The sequence below is a fragment of the Anoplophora glabripennis genome, unplaced genomic scaffold (assembly GCF_000390285.2).
Source record: "Anoplophora glabripennis isolate ALB-LARVAE unplaced genomic scaffold, Agla_2.0 scaffold1, whole genome shotgun sequence".
NCBI lineage: Eukaryota > Metazoa > Arthropoda > Insecta > Coleoptera > Cerambycidae > Anoplophora > Anoplophora glabripennis.
Genome location: NW_019417028.1, coordinates 3,887,006 through 3,904,797, shown reverse-complemented (window position 1 = coordinate 3,904,797; position 17,792 = coordinate 3,887,006). Strand labels below are relative to the sequence as shown.

The 17,792-nt window shown below is 33.1% G+C and overlaps 1 protein-coding gene across 1 annotated transcript in view; it reads right to left on the bottom strand.

Annotated features, from left to right (window-relative positions):
* The window catches only part of LOC108917105 (FMRFamide receptor-like), a 224,134-nt gene that overhangs the window by 19,131 nt on the left and 187,211 nt on the right, over positions 1-17,792 (bottom strand). The window lies entirely within an intron of this gene.

The window sequence follows — 17,792 nt, the reverse complement described above, 5'->3', positions numbered from 1 at the left end:
TGTTTTGGAATGTAGTTAGGATGTAGTATAAAGATAATAAGAATTTTGATGGTTGATTATAAATTTAGTTAAAGAGGAAATTAAATTATTTATAGAGACAGATATAGTCAATAGTAGAGATTAATTTGATTTATTAACTTAAAGTATTGAGGACAAATCTAGAAAAGAAAATTTTATTAGATATAATATATGAGTTGACACAGTATCTATAAAAGGAAAGCTGAAGAGGTTTGTTCAAAACAAAATTTAAGAATAGTAAGAGTGGAAGAGGAAAAATTAAGAAATACCGTTAAGAGAAAAGTAAATTAGAAGAGAACTACATACAGGAATAAGAGTAATTTGTGGAAATTTCTAACCGGATAAAGAGACGTGATAAGCAGGATGATATAATTTATAACGAAGCAGAGCATCATTTGGGTTTAAGCAGATTTGGATAGTCGAAATGTGGAAATATAGATAAGATTAGGTTAGTAGAAAAGTTGTAAAAATATAAACTTGTTGAAATGTCATTTTAGAAATTAAATTATATAATCTGTCAGATATTTCCATATGTCAGAAAAATTTTAATTGTCAAAAAAAAGGAAATTAAATTTGCATTAAATAAAAGTTGGTCATCACAATTATTAGAGACATTCCTCAAAAATGAAGCAAAAAAGTCATTAATTTCATTAGGGTCAGTCATCTGAGGTGGCAAAATAAAATTTTTACAAGATCGAATATTGAGAGAGTCAAGAGCTTTCCAAGTCCGTTTACTATTTTTTTGAGAAGCAATAAATTCCAAGTACCCTTTTTTTTCTTGTCGTACCATAGAGACACAGTAATTTCGTAAATTTTTGTAATGTAACCAATCAGTATGCTCGCGAGTACGTTTAAATTTTTGAAGTGCCTTATTTCTTTGTTTCATGATAAATTTTAGATTAGGAGTCAGCCAAGGAGCTCGAGGTTTAGTAACCCTTACTTTTCTTACAGGAGCATGCTTGTCAAAAAGACTTGTTAAAAATTTATTAAAAATCGAGATCTTTTTATCAAGATTATTTTCATAAATCATCTCAAACCAAGATACATTATACAAATCATTTAAAAAATCGTTCAAATTAAAGTGCTTAAAACAACGGTATGAAATAATTCTAGGCACTATTTTATTATTAGTAAATTTTAGGTTACAAAATACCATTCTATGATCAGATATACCGTCAGCAGCAATTGTTCCAAAAGATTCAACAATGTAAGTATTAGTAATAAACACAGGATCAATTAAAGTACTAGAGGTACAAGTAATTCTAGTGGCCTCATTAATAATCTGAGAAAAGTTGTAAGAACTGAAACAAGGTTNAACATTTTTAACATTAAGGCAATGTTTCGCGTTGTATTAGCTATGTCCTCTTCAAATGTGGTTAAGTGCAAATCTCTCGGTTTCGAGAATACAATACCTATGTATATTTTCAGCCACGAAAATTAAATAATTCCAAATATTTCGAATTTTCACCCCCAAGAACGGCGGTGACAACATTTGTAACATTAAGGCGATGTTTCGCATTGTATTAACTGTGTCCTCTCCAAATTTGGTTTAGTACAACTCTCTCGGTTTCGAGAATACAATACCTATGTATGTTTTCAGCCACGAAAATTGAATAATTTCAAATATTTCGAATTTTCACCCCCCAAGAACGGCGGTGAGAACATTTTCAACATTAAGGCAATGTTTCGCGTTGTATTAGCTATGTCCTCTTCAAATGTGGTTAAGTGCAAATCTCTCGGTTTCGAGAATACAATACCTATGTATATTTTCAGCCACGAAAATTAAATAATTCCAAATATTTCGAATTTTCACCCCCAAGAACGGCGGTGACAACATTTGTAACATTAAGGCGATGTTTCGCATTGTATTAACTGTGTCCTCTCCAAATTTGGTTTAGTACAACTCTCTCGGTTCCGAGAATACAATACCTATGTATGTTTTCAGCCACGAAAATTGAATAATTTCAAGTATTTCGAATTTTCACCACCAAATTAAGGTTTCAGATACGATAATATATTTTTCTTTGTCTAAATTTCTGGTTTCCAATGCAAGAGATACCGTGCTACGAGAAATATCAGAGCAATCCAGAAGTAAATATTTTTTTGTATATCGAAAGACACATGGTGGTATTTTAATTTTTTTACAAAACAAATTTTTTCATAAAATATTCTTTAGTAGGTTCGCTTGCTGGCAATATTTCCATATAAATATGAGAAAGGTGACTACATATAAAAGCGCAGATGGCCGAGAATAAAATAAATGACTTAAGGGTGTTTGTAATGTATTTAAAACGGATTATTCTGGAACATTGTGGAATAAACCTATGCAAGTTTTATGCGGTCTAATCTTTAGAGTCGTAGAGTTTTTATATAATTTCTTATTTACAATTTCTAAAGCGACACTTTGTTACAAATAGTGTTGAAATGTCAAAAAATCCAAAATCACGAGTGATGGTTTTCAAATCTTCTGATTAATTTGTTGCCCACGTATCAGTGACGTCTATTTTACATTTTTTACGTCTCAGTTTTTCTCAGTGTGAAATTTTTAACCCCCTAAGCACCGAAACATGTTTTTAACCAGACGTAAGTTTTTATGCAGTTTAAATTATTTCGAAATCACAGCCACGAAGACCTTTTTATTTTTCAGCTCAGATTTATGGGCATCTGCTGCCCTATATATTTTTTAACGATCCCCACTCAACGGGTACATTTGGGCCATGGAAACTAACCGGCTCTTATGTCGTAAATCTCGGCCAGCAGCCCTATTTCTTATTTATAAATCCACCAAGATTCGACAAACGACCCTGGAGAGTAATTCGATGTTTTATTATCGTTAATCAGAGGGGATGGGACAAAAACAGAAGTTCCACGGAAAGAAAGTCAGTTCTACGCGTCATACGACTTTCGAAGTTCGCTAATACCGAGGACACAACTAGTTTGTCAAGTCAAGGAGTTGTGGCATACATTACACGCCGATGAATTATATTTGAAATAATGGAGATTTTGCGTTCGTGTGTTTGAACGTCAACTGCGTCACTTGAACGATATAGTCTAAATAAAATAGATTTACTAAATATTCTTCAAAATTGGGCAAAACGTAATTGAACGGGTGTATCTGTATAATGAATTTTAAGAATATTGTTTCCCTAATCATTATGTGAAGCAGTAAATCCAAGAGGAAGTATTTAATTTCTTTCTACAGGGTGTTAATGGAATTATGGTCGAAAATCTAAAGGGGGTGAAAAAGGAGCAAAACTGAGTTAACTGATGGCACAAACTTGCATTGGAAGTTTAAGATCATAGAGAAAAAAGCTAATTAAAAATGTGTTTAAAACTGTTTTGTAACTGCTGAAATACATATATTTTATCGCGGCAAGTACTTACAAAAAATTCTGTAACACTTTTTACGAGTTTATAGGTTTCTTATGAAGTCAGGCTGTATTCGAAAGTCAGTTTTAATATATTGTTGTAGTGATTGCTGTACTGTTTTTCAAGAGTACATTTAATAGCCGTATTTTCAAGTTCTCTTTTGAGGGCCTCACCCCTTTAGACTTCTTTTTGTGGGGATATGTGAATAGTATTGTGTATTCCACGAAAGTTCGTGACATCGATCAACTGCTTCATCGTATTGCCGAAGCTTACAATATGATTCCAGTGGACGTAGCAATGTTGCAACGCGTGCGAGCGAATTGGATACGTCGCGCTAAAGCTTGTATGCAGGCAAATGGTGGGTACATCGAGCATCTTCTATGAAAATCAGCAGTTCTCAAAAGGTGGCTCCTTGAAATGTTGAGGTAAGTCAGATTTTAAAATTACATTTTACTCAACACAAATCCATGTATTTACCTCATTTTGACATAATGAACATATGGCAAAAATATTTGACATAAGTTTATTAACACCCTATATACAAAGCAAGAGAGGGAAATATGCTTTAGGTTTCTTTTGAAGAATTAGACTTAATGGAAATAATAGAGTGGGCGAAAAGCTACAATGCAGATATAATATACAGGATGCAACTAAAAAGCTTGACAAAACCTGCATATGAAACATAATTTCTCAGTCTACGTTTGTGAAATTCAGTGTTTTAACAAAACTGCACAACAAAAGTGGGTAGAATTTAAATTTTAAATATCCTTTTTGTTGAATATTTTATTACAGTTATTTAATTATAATTTCATTACTTTTTGATGCAATGCTCTTTAAAAATAATAGAGTTTACGCTGCTAATAATAATTAGTTACAGTAATAAAAATAATTTCATTAAAACTCGTTAAAATAACGTTATTAGCTCTACCTACTCAAATTAATAAAACCTCTGTTTAAATACAGAAATGTGTTTATTTTATTGTTCACAATTTTAAATTCTCGCCAGATTAATAAATAATTAAAAACGACAAGCAGAACGGCGTAAATGCATCAAATATATTTACGTCAGATATAAAAGACAATAAAATATTAGAGGTATAAACTTTTTAACATAGAATTCAATACTTGCCCTTTATTAATGTAACGAAAACAATCTTTTGATTCAGACTGTCAGAACTGAGCCGCGGGACATAGGCGTACACATTATTTACTAAAAAGCAACAAATTAAATTACACACAATTAAACACATATTAAACAAAAATTGGCGCTAGGAAGTAGATTATTTAATTATGCAAATATTGCATCAGTAGATGTCGAATGGTCGTTCTCTTCAGATTAAGACATTTTATTACCGCTGAGACAAGAGTAGAAACATACCTGATGATGCGATCTATAAACAGATCTCATTCGATTGTGGAATCGATGGCAACGATGCGTAAAACGATTTACGTGTTTCACAATGATACAATGACATAAATCTTATAGTCATGGTTCACTTTATTTTATGTTGATGATTGGTGCGCGACCAATTATGACAGCTCTATTAATGAGAAAATATTATCTGAAAGTATTTGTTTGTGGCGTAGTTGTTCTTTTTTCGGATATTTTGTCATATTGTTAGTTGAAAGAAGAAAATTAAAAAAGATAAAAAAAAAACCTCTGGATGTCCGAGGTAAGTGAGGATCACGGGGGGGGTTCTATGCTTTTCTTATGGGACTAAAACCGGCTACCAACTGGAAAAAATTAAATTCTATTGAAATTATTTGCGATAAACACTATCTATATAGCAAAGAAATCTACTCAATATGCACATAACATACATATTGAAAATTAACAACATAAAAATATCATATTTAAGTAGTTTTAAATTATATTTAATGAACGCATAAAGACTATGTAGATGTGGCAACAGCGCTAATAATCGAGTGCAGTTGTACACACTGCGAACCTACAGACCTCGGACATCGGAGATATTGCGCGTCAAATTCGAGTAAAGATGCGTACGCATTCAAAAATGTACTGTGTGTAAACTATGTACAATATAATTATTATATATAGCAAAAATATCGTATTATCCTCGTTTGTATCCTTTATTTAAAATCCGTAAATCATGTGAACTGGTAAAACAACGAGAAAATAATTATGTTAATCTAATTCTAAAGAAATAAAATGACACTCACGCCCATCTCTCGTCCAAGTCAAAGAAAATGTTGGATGCAATTTTGAAGGTTCTGTGATAGAAATTACATTATTACTCACTGTTCGTGTTTTTCATCTGTATTTTAGTAATGTTACAAAAGTTTTGCAACTATAACTAATTTTTTAGAAATAAAGTTTGCTGAGAAATATTTATGTTCCTTTGTTATTCTGTACAAATGCTTTTATCTCAAGTATTACTAATTATATTAATCAAGTAAAGAAAACTTTATGTAACCCTAAATATTGCTGGGTACGGATTACGATGTTTTTATAAACCATTAAATATATTAAAAGGAACTGCTATCAATTAATACAGCTGTACTATGTTCAAAACTTACATTAGTTTTACATCAAAAATAAGATAATACTACTATTTACGGAAAAGTTTTGTTTCACAATTTCTACATTCTTTTCTCAGTTATGGACAAAAAAAGAGCCGTATAATATATCTTCGCCATATAAACTTATATTAAAAGGAACAACTTTCAATAACAAAATCTCAACATCTAGATTCAAAAAAAAAAATTCAATAAAATATGACGCACAGAGGCAGCACTGGCTAATACGCTATATAAATTTCAAGTACATCTGTGCATTTTAGTAAACTTTCTTAAGATACTTATTTTTGCCTATAATTTTGATGTCGCAATGAAAAGTATATTGTGAAATGCATATTCTTTAAATATGTATCGTTTTTTATATACATATTTATTATTTATAATTAGGTATCATGACAAGAAGGGAAACTGCATTTTTGAAAACATTATTCACCTGGCATTCATTTGTTTGTCATATATGAAGATAAAAGTGGCCATAATTAGGTAATATTGTTATTTTAACGTCCTAACTTATAAAGTAAACAATAAAAATTAAAAGTTGCGAGAAACAAAAAGTTGCAGTTTTAAATTTCATATTGCTTTACTTCTTAGAGAATGTACTGTAAAAGTGAAGAGACAAAACAATACACGCTTCGAACATCTACTTCACTCTTACAATGCCTTTGTCAGAGTAGTCTAAGGGAAGTTCTTTCATATGCACTCCACAAAACCATTAAATTTTTCAGTAGACTACAAACTTTTGAAAATACGTTTCTATATTGTGTATTAAAACTTTTTACTTTAACAAAACCCTTCTAGTTTCTTTCTTTAATACGCAAACCTACTTACGTACTTATTTAAGCAATAAAGGGCTTGATGTTATTGCAAAACTTTTTTCCCCATTCCCTCCTCTTTCAAATTCTAATCAAGTTTTTGAAGGTAAAGTAAAATGAAGGGCAAAAGAATAACAGAGATAGGAGCAGATATATAAGAGTCCGAAATTTTGTTTTTCTACTCACTTGTGCTCGCAAAAAACCTAACGCCCTAGGACACCCAACATATAACTTGCTTTGATGAAAATTGGGTAAACATTTTTACAATTTGAATTAGTTAAAGCAGTATGAAAACTTTATGTCGATTCTGTTCCTATATACTATGTAGTAAAAACATCTCCCACTCCATAGTTCCTCCTTTCCTATCCTTAAACATAAATATCGAGTGCTCAGATAAAAAGCACTGCATTATCTGGATGTATGTGTGTTCCCGGCATTCAATTGTCCCCGGCTGACAAGACTCAAGCAAGGGTTAAGACCTGCATCTAAAAATAGTGCCATTGGGAGCGTATTTTATGATGTCATAACGTCCACTACGTTTTCACGGAAGAACGGTTGGTGCGACAGAACACGATGCTTACGTTCGTTTTATGGAAGTCAACAGAACGATTTCAAGCCTGCATTTCTTCCAGAAAAACTTTTATGCTTATGCAAAGAAGTACAAGTTTGCAGGAATACTTTCAGTGAGTTACAAAACAGCAATGATTTAGTACAGCGTGAAACTGTCAGGGAAAAAAATGTATACGATTCTGCTAGGAATTTGTTATTGCGTACCTCAACTTACACAAAAGCAATTTCCCCAGAATTATATCTCCAGTTCCATCACTGACTTCCTTCCTAATAAGCGATACCGTTTTCTCGATCTCGGGAAATGCGGGAAATGGGAAAATCTTGATGACAGTCCTCGTCAAAGGAATAGAGTCGCGGAGTCTTATTAATGACTGATATTGGATGCCAAACAACTCCGCAAATCACTCCGATTTCAAGTCTGTAAAAAAATTTATCAGTAAGAAACATTATTAAAAAAATCTACAATATAAGTCGTTAAGTGGTGACTTCGACGTGATCTTTTCAGTGAAAGTACGCGATTTTGTGGTTTTTATTTCGCGCAACGCAGTAAGCAACATGAGCCTCAAACAAGGAAACTACGTCGAAAATCATACCCGTTCAAAAGACGTGTTATCGGTTCGAGTGTTTGCTGGAGAGTCCCTCCTCGTGGTGTGTAGTCGTTCGCAGAAGTACCTGGTCCTTGATGCCAATTTGCCGGGGTCGTCTTCCGGGAACCCTGGTGCGTTCGGGATGGCGTCAGAATGGCGCTATTGACGTTATACTTAAAAATGGGTCACTTGCGCCATGTGTACCCACAATACTTTAATTATATAAATCAAAAGTGAGGAAAAAAATGTATAGGTACAACGCCACAGAATAGGTTTCGTCCTCATACATTTTAATTAAAAACCAGTTTTAAACGCAGGTAATAGTTTTTACATGAAAAAATGTTTTTCTTTTTCGCTTATGAGTAGAGCTGTCATAATTGGCCGCGCACCAAAGGCATCATCAACATAAAATAAAGTGAACCATGATTATAAGGTTTACGTCACTGCATCATTGTGAAACACGAATTGTGTTACGCATCGTTGCCATCGGCTCCACAATATGGATAGAATCCGTTTATAGATCGCATCATCAGGTAGTTTATTATACTAGGATTTAATACTTATTACTTTATGTCACTAATATTTATTTTAAGCGTATTTATACATATTATATAAGCATGTATTTACTGAATTACTTTATTGTTTATATTTTTTTAGTAAAAGAAAGTATTGTTCATCATTAACTTTCCCTATGGCCTACATGCACTTAAGATAACACGTTTTGAGTGCCGCTTTGTTGGACAAGTTTACTGCTGATAAAGCTGTGGTGCTGACCTGAGAAAAATAAAAAATCAAACATTTAAATGAAGGGGACGGCTTAAACAGGTATTGTAGACAATTTAATTTGTTGCTTTTTAATTAATAATGCGTACGCCTATGTCCAGCGGCTCAGTCCTGACAGCCCTACTTATGAGACACTTGTCTTCTTTATATAATTAAGTTGTATATTTTCAGTATTTAAAGAATCTAGTTACGTACCAGCCAAAATAAAATCGTGCAAACAACTGCCAAGAATAGCATGAAAAGTTGAAGTTATATATAAAAGAAATTGGGATCTGTCGTGGGAAAATGTCCAGAAGTAAAGATTTTATCAATGGCGATTATTTACAGAAGGATTCCTAAAAGAATGTCGCATCGTTATGGACATAATGACTTTATTTTCACAGGAAATACCAGGATTTGTGTTATTTTTGTTTTTAATATTTTTTATACTTCAAAAATAGATGAACTATGAACACACCATAACTTTAATATGAAAACATACTTTAGATGATGTCGGAATCTTTATTTTTTTTTTAATAAAACATTAAATCTTGCATGAACCTTATGTTGAATGGAAAGTATATGTCGCAATGTCACTGTCACAGTTATAGGATTCATCTCAGAGAAAGAAGCATATGTTATTTCTCAATATTTCTCAATTATAAATGCAAAATAATTTTGAAATATTATTTACACTTGTCTTGTTTATTCATCACCTTCCAATGCAACTACCAATGCAAGCTTTGCAAAACTTTTATATCGGGTCTGTTTTCTTCTCTGTCTTGATGATAAAAGCTGAAATAACTTTCTTCCTATTATCGAGGGAAACTGGTACAACTGAAGTCGACAGTCAACTGTTAAGGTCCATGGTGGATAGATAAAAAGGGATCCTAGAGTTGCCCTTTATATGCAGTTTGTATCGTATGGATTTTAGTTTCATATATTTCCGTTTCACATATTTTCGTTTGCAGAATTAATTTAAAGTCTAATTTCAAGGTATGGTATTCGAAAAATAATATTCACGTTATGAAAGAAAGCCTAAAATTCATATCTACCATTCAGTATTTGCCGCAGTATATTTATGCAAAACTGAAAATTTAATATGAGACCGAAATAATTCCAAACAATGCAGCTGCTGTCCTGAAATACAACACTTTTTTCATATTTCGCTGCATGATAAAAGGCATTTGATCTCGACCTGTGATATATTTTATATTCACACAATTGAAAAATAAAATGATCTGAAAACAATGTCGTTTTTATGTCGATTAAGAGATATTCTACAGGGTGTAAGTTTGATTTAATGGAGGGGAGGGGTGGGGGGATATATTTATAAGATAGCTACCTGTAATCTTTAGAAACATGTATCGTAAGCTTCTATTCTCAAATTCCTTCCGAAAAGTGAATCCTTCTTTTATTCTATTTTTCGTAAATTTCGTATCTACAGAAATGAGAAATATTTCAAAATAGATAGGATCTTTTTGTAACAAAATAATGAATTGATGAATATGGCAGAATTATAGAAAATATATAAAGTTAGGAGCAAATTCTGTACAGCCTTTTGTAAAATATCATGTTCAGATGACTCCTGTCGTAATACAAAGCAAATTGTAGATACAAGGCAATGTCTCGCGCGATGTAAATAAATTGGACAACATGAAAAAGCGAAACATTAGAGGCGACGCAAGTGCAGAATTACATAATTACATATATACTGCTCTACAAGATACGTAGAAGTAAGGAGATCATTGGATTAGTTGAGCAAACATACGTAAGCCACCAAAAACGTCTCGAGCAATACCCAGAGGAAATAACGCAGGTGCAGGCTGCACTATTGCGAGGTTACTTGTCTTTTCTGTAAATGCAACTCAAATATAGTTCTCCAAAGGGGATCAACCGTTATTAAAAAGGCAAGAGACTCAAAATTTATTATTGCATTGTGACTTTTCGTAATTCATTCTATAAGATAAGGGAATTGTATTTTTGAATTGGTACAAATGATAACGTTTTTAGGGAGACAACAATATGCTAGATTTAATCTCAGTCACAATTTATGTTGCTTATTACTAAACACTTCCAGAAATTTCCCAATTTATCCGCTCCCTGGCGTTTCAGTTCAAACTACCCTGTCTATTTTGAAATATTTAGTTTTCCTCCGATTGATTTCTATTTCCCATTTATTCGCTTCAACAACTACATTGAATAGGGTTTTAGCTAGTCATTCTCTTTGTTCGGGGGATAGGTATCGTGCGTCAGAGGATTATATAGTTTGGGCTGATTCTATTGTATTCTACCTGAATTTACACCATTTCATTAATAATTAATTAAATATCTAGCTAAGGGGTGCTGCGAAAAACATATATCGCCGTTCGCGAGAATATTTCTCATTCTGATAAAGACAAATAGTTCCTATCAATATTTAGTTTATTTCAGGATAAAATTCAAAATTAAAATAACACCTCCATCAAGCTAATTCGATCTACTAAAATCGTATCCAATTTGAAACCAAAGTCAGTGGAGAAACCTAAGGTCACTTCTCCATATTATCAGGAGTTCCGCAAGGTAGCACGCTAGGGCCACAACAGTAGGGATATTTGTAGATGATATGGCGATATCAAACTCATCGAAGGGAGGAGATTGGAAGATTAAAGCGAACGAAACCAAATCAATATACAGGGTGCTTTTGAATGGAGTAGCATAAATAATACCAGTGAATCTACATTTCAAAATAACACGATGTGCAAAAAATTGTATGAAGTAAAATGTTCACCCCTGAAGAGATATGGGCCATCAAAGTTTCCAAAAAAATTATGAAAATTGGCTGTAATTTGAAAACCGAAAGAGGTACAAATAACAAATTTTTTACAGGTTGTTTACTAATACAGATGCGAGTTTTCAACTATTTTTCGAAAATTTTAACTCTCGAAAGGGGTTGAAATAACCACCCCTCAAGCCATTTTTTGCCATAACTTTTATATTTCGTAAAAACTCGATATCCAAAAATACACAATAGATAAACTTGTTCTTTTAGAAACTTTTACCTCTCTGGCAATTTTCCTTTAAAACTTTTCGTTTATTAATAAAAAAATAAAATGTATTACCATTCACCTCACAGAGTATATGATTGCAATCAATCAAAGAAAAACTAAGCGTGCTGCTGTCAGGCCAGTTGTCACAATTAACTCTTCTGTAAGTTGTCACTGTTATCAGCTAAATACTTTTTGGGTGTGAATTAACAAGAATTATGACAAATTTTACTAATAATATGAATATGTTTACATGCTACAAGTGTATTTTGAATGTCGCAAAAACTGTGCTGCGGCAACAAGAGCGCATAATGAGAGATATCCAATTCGTCAAGTTCCCCACAGACAAACTTTTTCGGCGGTAGAACGAAGACTTCGGGAAACTGGAAATAAATCTATCCCTTCCGAAAAGAACCATGCCTCTAGCTTACGTCAACCGCGTTGTTATAACCCAACGAAGTTGTTAAATATCGAGAATTGCATCTGAGCTCAAAACTTAATGTAAAATAACAAAATAAAATTAGGAAATCTCGTTTATAATAGAAAACAAATTGTTTATCTACAAATTAGATATAGATGATATATTTCTCCAATTTTAAATGCAATACAAACATAAATTTTAAAGATGATGTGAAGAGCTGTTACAAGACCTAATCTGACCAAAATTTGCTAAAGGAAGGCAGAGGCAAGTTGCAAAAGCTAATGGATGTGTTATGTTCGAAACTCAACTTTTTAATTTTTCTATTTATCTTGAAAGTGCGAAGATATGAAATTATTAGATCATTTGTCACTGTCGGGCCGTGATACACTGGGAAAATCTTGTTCCTGTTTCATGTAAGTAAACGGAACATGTAAGTAATTACTGGAAACTTTCGAATCGTGTTGCTTTTAATGGGTTTATATAAAGTTTGATTAAGGAAGATGTAATCTTAGTCACACGTCGCAATTGGGTGATGAGTTATTTTTCAGTTTCAGTTAATTTTTTCACATTTTGTTGCAAATCCTTCATTGTAAACGTGAGATGTACAAGGCGATACAAGAAACTAGGTCCACAAAATGCACTTTTAAGAACAAAAGCTTTTTCAGAGAAGATAATGGTATTTCACTTCATTTAGGTCTCTCTTTTTCAAGATTAGTTAAATGCTATGGTTTAGCCGAAATCAAACTGTTGCTTGCGTCATTACTCTCTGGTAAAAAAATTTGCAGTCCGGTGATATACGAAAATCTGGAATTTGGTAGATAAAATTTTATAGAGCCGTGATTCAGTATTCAGTATTGCATTTCCCAGATAAGGCAAATTGATTATTTTTATTCGTGGGCTTAAGATAAAACCCTGACGGTTTTGTTCCAACACGCCTCTCACCAAATCCCTCTAGAGCGCTGAAATGGGCTTATATTTTGGCCGTAATATGGCCCTAATATGCGGAATCTCATAAATAGTGAAGCGGACTAGGAACGAATGTTATTTTCAATGCTTTCTTTATTAAATAAATAAATATTGCCTTAGTTTGCAAATTAAAGGATTAAAAAATTAAATTATTATATTTACAATAAATATTTCTGCGAGTCTTTATTCCTCGACATCCTCGATTTATTTCTCTTCAAATATTCTCACCAATTTGATATAAATGTACAAGCTTCCGAACAATTAATGTCAAAATCTCGAGACTTGAGAGCTGTTCTCCATTCCAAACGAATTTTCGGCATTATTGTTATTAAATGTGAATTATGTTTCAATTATCGATGTTCACAAGGGAACACCAATTTCCCCTTTGTTCGGAATTCCTTTCATTCCATACATTTAAAGAAATTCCTTGGGACTAAACAAATTAAAAAAAGGAAATATGCTTAAGAATCGTTTATAATTGGACAATTTTCCTTTTCGCATGAGCGACATTTAATTTTTCCGAAACGAATTCTCTCACTTTGAGGCAATCAATGAAGCTTTGGGGCATAAACCTGGTTGCTCATTCACAGCGGCATTTACTGCTTCCTTTAACAAATTTCTAGCCAATAAGGATCAGGGTTCATGAAGTAATTTGACACTCATTTTAATTTTCTTTTAACGATTTTATTTTCATTTTAAAATCATCCAATCTATGCCGAGAGATTTCTTCAACATAATGTTTATTATATTTATAAATGCAATGTTTTTGAGATTTGAACACCATTATTTGGAGGCTTCTTTCAAAAAATGTCCGAAAAGTATGGGTTGCAGAACTGTTCGAATTTGTTACCTATTCTCCTAAATTTTTGTGATAATACATGAATATATGGAATTTTTATGGTATACGGCATGTTAGAAAAATGCTCGGACACGTCGATTGGTATTTTTAGTTGCGCATTTGTTTCAACAAAAACTTTTTATACACGGTGTGTCATGTAACAGTAGTCAATACTAACATTCTCATTTTAAACTCATCACCCTGTATACTATTCAATTTTTGGATTCTTCAGAAAAGTCTAGACATATTTCATGTACAATGTCCTATACCTCTGTCAGAAATAAGTGTTTTCAGATTTATTGCAAAAATTAACATTAAAAAAAATTATTTGAATTATTGATATTCGCAATATCCTGAAAGGTTAATGTTTGGCCAGGAATTGTTGGAGATCTTATCCTAGGTCCCTTTTTCATTGATAGCAATTTGAATGGCGATAATTATTTAGCACTGTTCCAAAATAATGTCGTGTCAACTTTGACAAACTCATATCTTGATCCAGCACACTCACAAGTTTCAGCGAATATGATCAGTTTCAGCAAGATGGAGCACCGTCCCATTACCAAATCAATGTCAGTACCTCAACCGAATATTTCCAAATCGGTGGATAGGGAGGAGAGGATCGATAGAATGGCCATCACGATCCCTTGATCTGACACCATTGGACTTCTTCTTATGGGAATATGTCAAAAGTATTGTATACAAAACTAAATCACTCGACTTCGCTGACTTAAGAAGACGAATAACGCTTGCTGTTAGATCGGTTACGCCTGAGATGTTGAGTAAGGTTAGAAGAAATTTGTATTTAAGATTAGGATGTTGCCAAGACGTTCGCGGCGAGCATTTTGAATACCTGCCTCCTACATTCACAATGTTTTTTCTGCTTTTTTACATTATCAGCAAATAAACTGTATTACTGATTACATATTTTTTGAGTGTGTTGCATAACAATATGGAACTAACCCTGGATAAATATAGTTCGGAATTATTTCATAGTTAGTTCATATTAGCCCAAATAAAACCGTAACAGTGTTGTAGTGAATTTCTGTAATCAAATTATTTTTTTTAATTTCCGAAACAGTTGAAGATAGGTATAGGACATTATACATGAAATATGTCTAGAATTTTTTGAAGAATCCAAAAATTGAATAATATATAGGGTGTTGCATTTAAAATAAGAAATTTGGTATTTACCACTGTTACATGACACACCCTGTATAAAAACTTTTTGTTGAAAAAATTGTGCAACTAAAAATACCAATCGTCGTGCCTAGCATTTTTTCACCTCCATTTATTTATTATTGAATTTGTTCAATTTGGCTGATACACACTGTATGTAATTTCTGTGTTTGTCCTACAGAATACGATAACTAAACTCAGGTCGGGGTAGATTTTTTAAACTACTTTACTAGAAAAAATATTGCAGCTTATAATGCCTTTTATGTGAAAAGTACCTTTTTTAACTTGACACCAAAATACGGAACTGAGATATCCCCACCTAATGATAAAATGTTCGACACGTAGCCCTGTTCCTAGAATTATTGCTCACCGGCTTTCACATTGCGGGAAAAGTTAGATTAGTTGTCCCCAAAGGGGTACTATAGTGCTGATATGAAAATCCAAAGATTTACTGGCGATATATTCCCAACTATCGCCGCTCACTTCAGCTTGTTAGATGGAATGCCGGAATGGCGTTTCTACTGTACGTACACCCAAGAGAAGAGCTAAGTTTATGAAATATATGTTAAATTTAAAGTCTTTTATAATTTACAGAGAATGATGAGAGCTATTTTATAATAATCTTATCGCGTTCTAAACAATGGTTACATTTTTAAATATATTTTATCCACAATCATATTANGTGCGAAAAAGTAGCTATTAATAGTGGTAATGTGTGTACAAAAGCTCAGTCCTGTAGTTCAAACGATTCCTAAGATATTGGCGAAAAACTAAAAAAAAATTAAAGTTTTGACACCGTGTATCTCGAAAACGAAAGCCCGGAGAGAAAAATGGAAGAGGAAAAGAATGTTTCTTTTTACAAGAGGAATATACAGTGTTCCGTTGCGACACTTATTTAGGAACACCCTGTATGTTAAATTTAAACTCTTTTATAATTTACAGAGAAAGATGAGAGCTATTTTATAAAAATAATCTTATCGCGTTCTACTTTTATCCACACATATGAACCGTCTAAAGTGATACTTTATCCACTAGTGGAATAATGCTTTATTTATTTTCTTTTAACGAAAGTTGACTTCGAGAAGTCAGGCTTGTTAAAACATTTTGCACTAAATTATTAAAATTAGTTATAATAAAATGCAGCATGACCCTTTATTTACTTGAATTTTATTGGTTTCATACATATGTATCCGTATACTAAAGCGGATTAATTAAATGTGAACACAGATTATGATGTGAACTTGGCAACGCTGTTCGCTTCAGCTGACGATTTGTTCGTGACATTACGTTACAAAATTTTCCGAGCATCCGGGCATCTGGCAGGGCCGTCTTCTTAGCGGGAGTTATGGGTTGATTTCCTTCATTTTTAAAAGTCAAGTAAACAAATTTTTTTTTCCGATTTTCTGTCTTTATTAAATCTTCCGAATACGTGATTAAAATTAATGACATTATGACTGAATCACCCTGTATATATATTCTTGCGTGGATAAAATACTACTTAAAAACACAATAAATAACTATTTTTTATGAAGGGACAATTTTATGATCCTATGGGACATTCTGAAAAATTTACTTATTAATATGACCCAAGTGAAATTTTTTTTTAAATATTGCATTCCTAAAACCACTTTTTTCTATATAAAATGTAAAAATCTTAAGGGGGGTAGATAAAATGAGATGTCCTTGGCAAACGTTAAATTATCGCATTCATTTGTACATATCCGAAGCATGCATTTATTCTTTTAAATAACTTCTTCTTGCCCACCCACCGCTATTACGTAAGAATCGAACCATTGAACTCCCACATGCACTGGCGAATTGTTCCAAGAGCAACATTGAATTACAAACTACCGAAATCAATAAAACTGTAATGACCCGACGTGCCTGGAATAGCCGCCGTAAAGATAGTGCAGAATTATGACTTAATGGAACGCCTCCATTCAGTTCAGCACAGTCCCTCCCTCCCTGAACTGCTGATCTCTATAATAAACTCTCCAGAGATTAATTTACGCGGCGGAACTTGGAGGTTCCCGCAATAATTTCAATTATTCGACTTTGGAAACGAATTTGTGGCGCGGTGTGACATTTTAAGGACACCGACAAATCGGTATCCTTTGTCACTGTTATATACGAGGGTGGTCTGAAAAGTTTCCGACCTCAACATGAAGATGGCAGCACTCGTAAGTAAAGGCTAGTGAATTTCGTTGTTCATCTGTTGACAGTTACTCACCAAAGTTTCAGCCATTTTCGAATCGCAGTTATTATGTAACAGTCAATTGCGTGAGTTGATGTGAGTGTTTTTATGAAAATGGACAAAATCTAGTATCGAGCTGTCATTAAATATCTGTTTTTGAAAGGCAATACGCCTACGCAAATCAAAGATGAGTTGGATTTTGTGTATGGGGGCTCTGCACCATCATTTACCACAGTGAAATTTTGGTCAGCTGAATTTAAACATGGCCGTAAGAGCTTGGGAGACGATGAACGTTCGGGACGTCCAAAAACTGCAACTACCGACGAAAACATCGCCAAAGTTCACCAAATGGTGCTAGACGACCGCCGAATTAAAGTGAGAGAGATAGCAGAGGTTATGAACATGTCAAAAGAACGTGTTTGTCACATATTAAATCAACATTTAAACATGAGAAAGCTGTCCGCGCGTTGGGTGCCGCGTTTGCTCACGTTAGACCAAAAACGTGAGCAAACGCG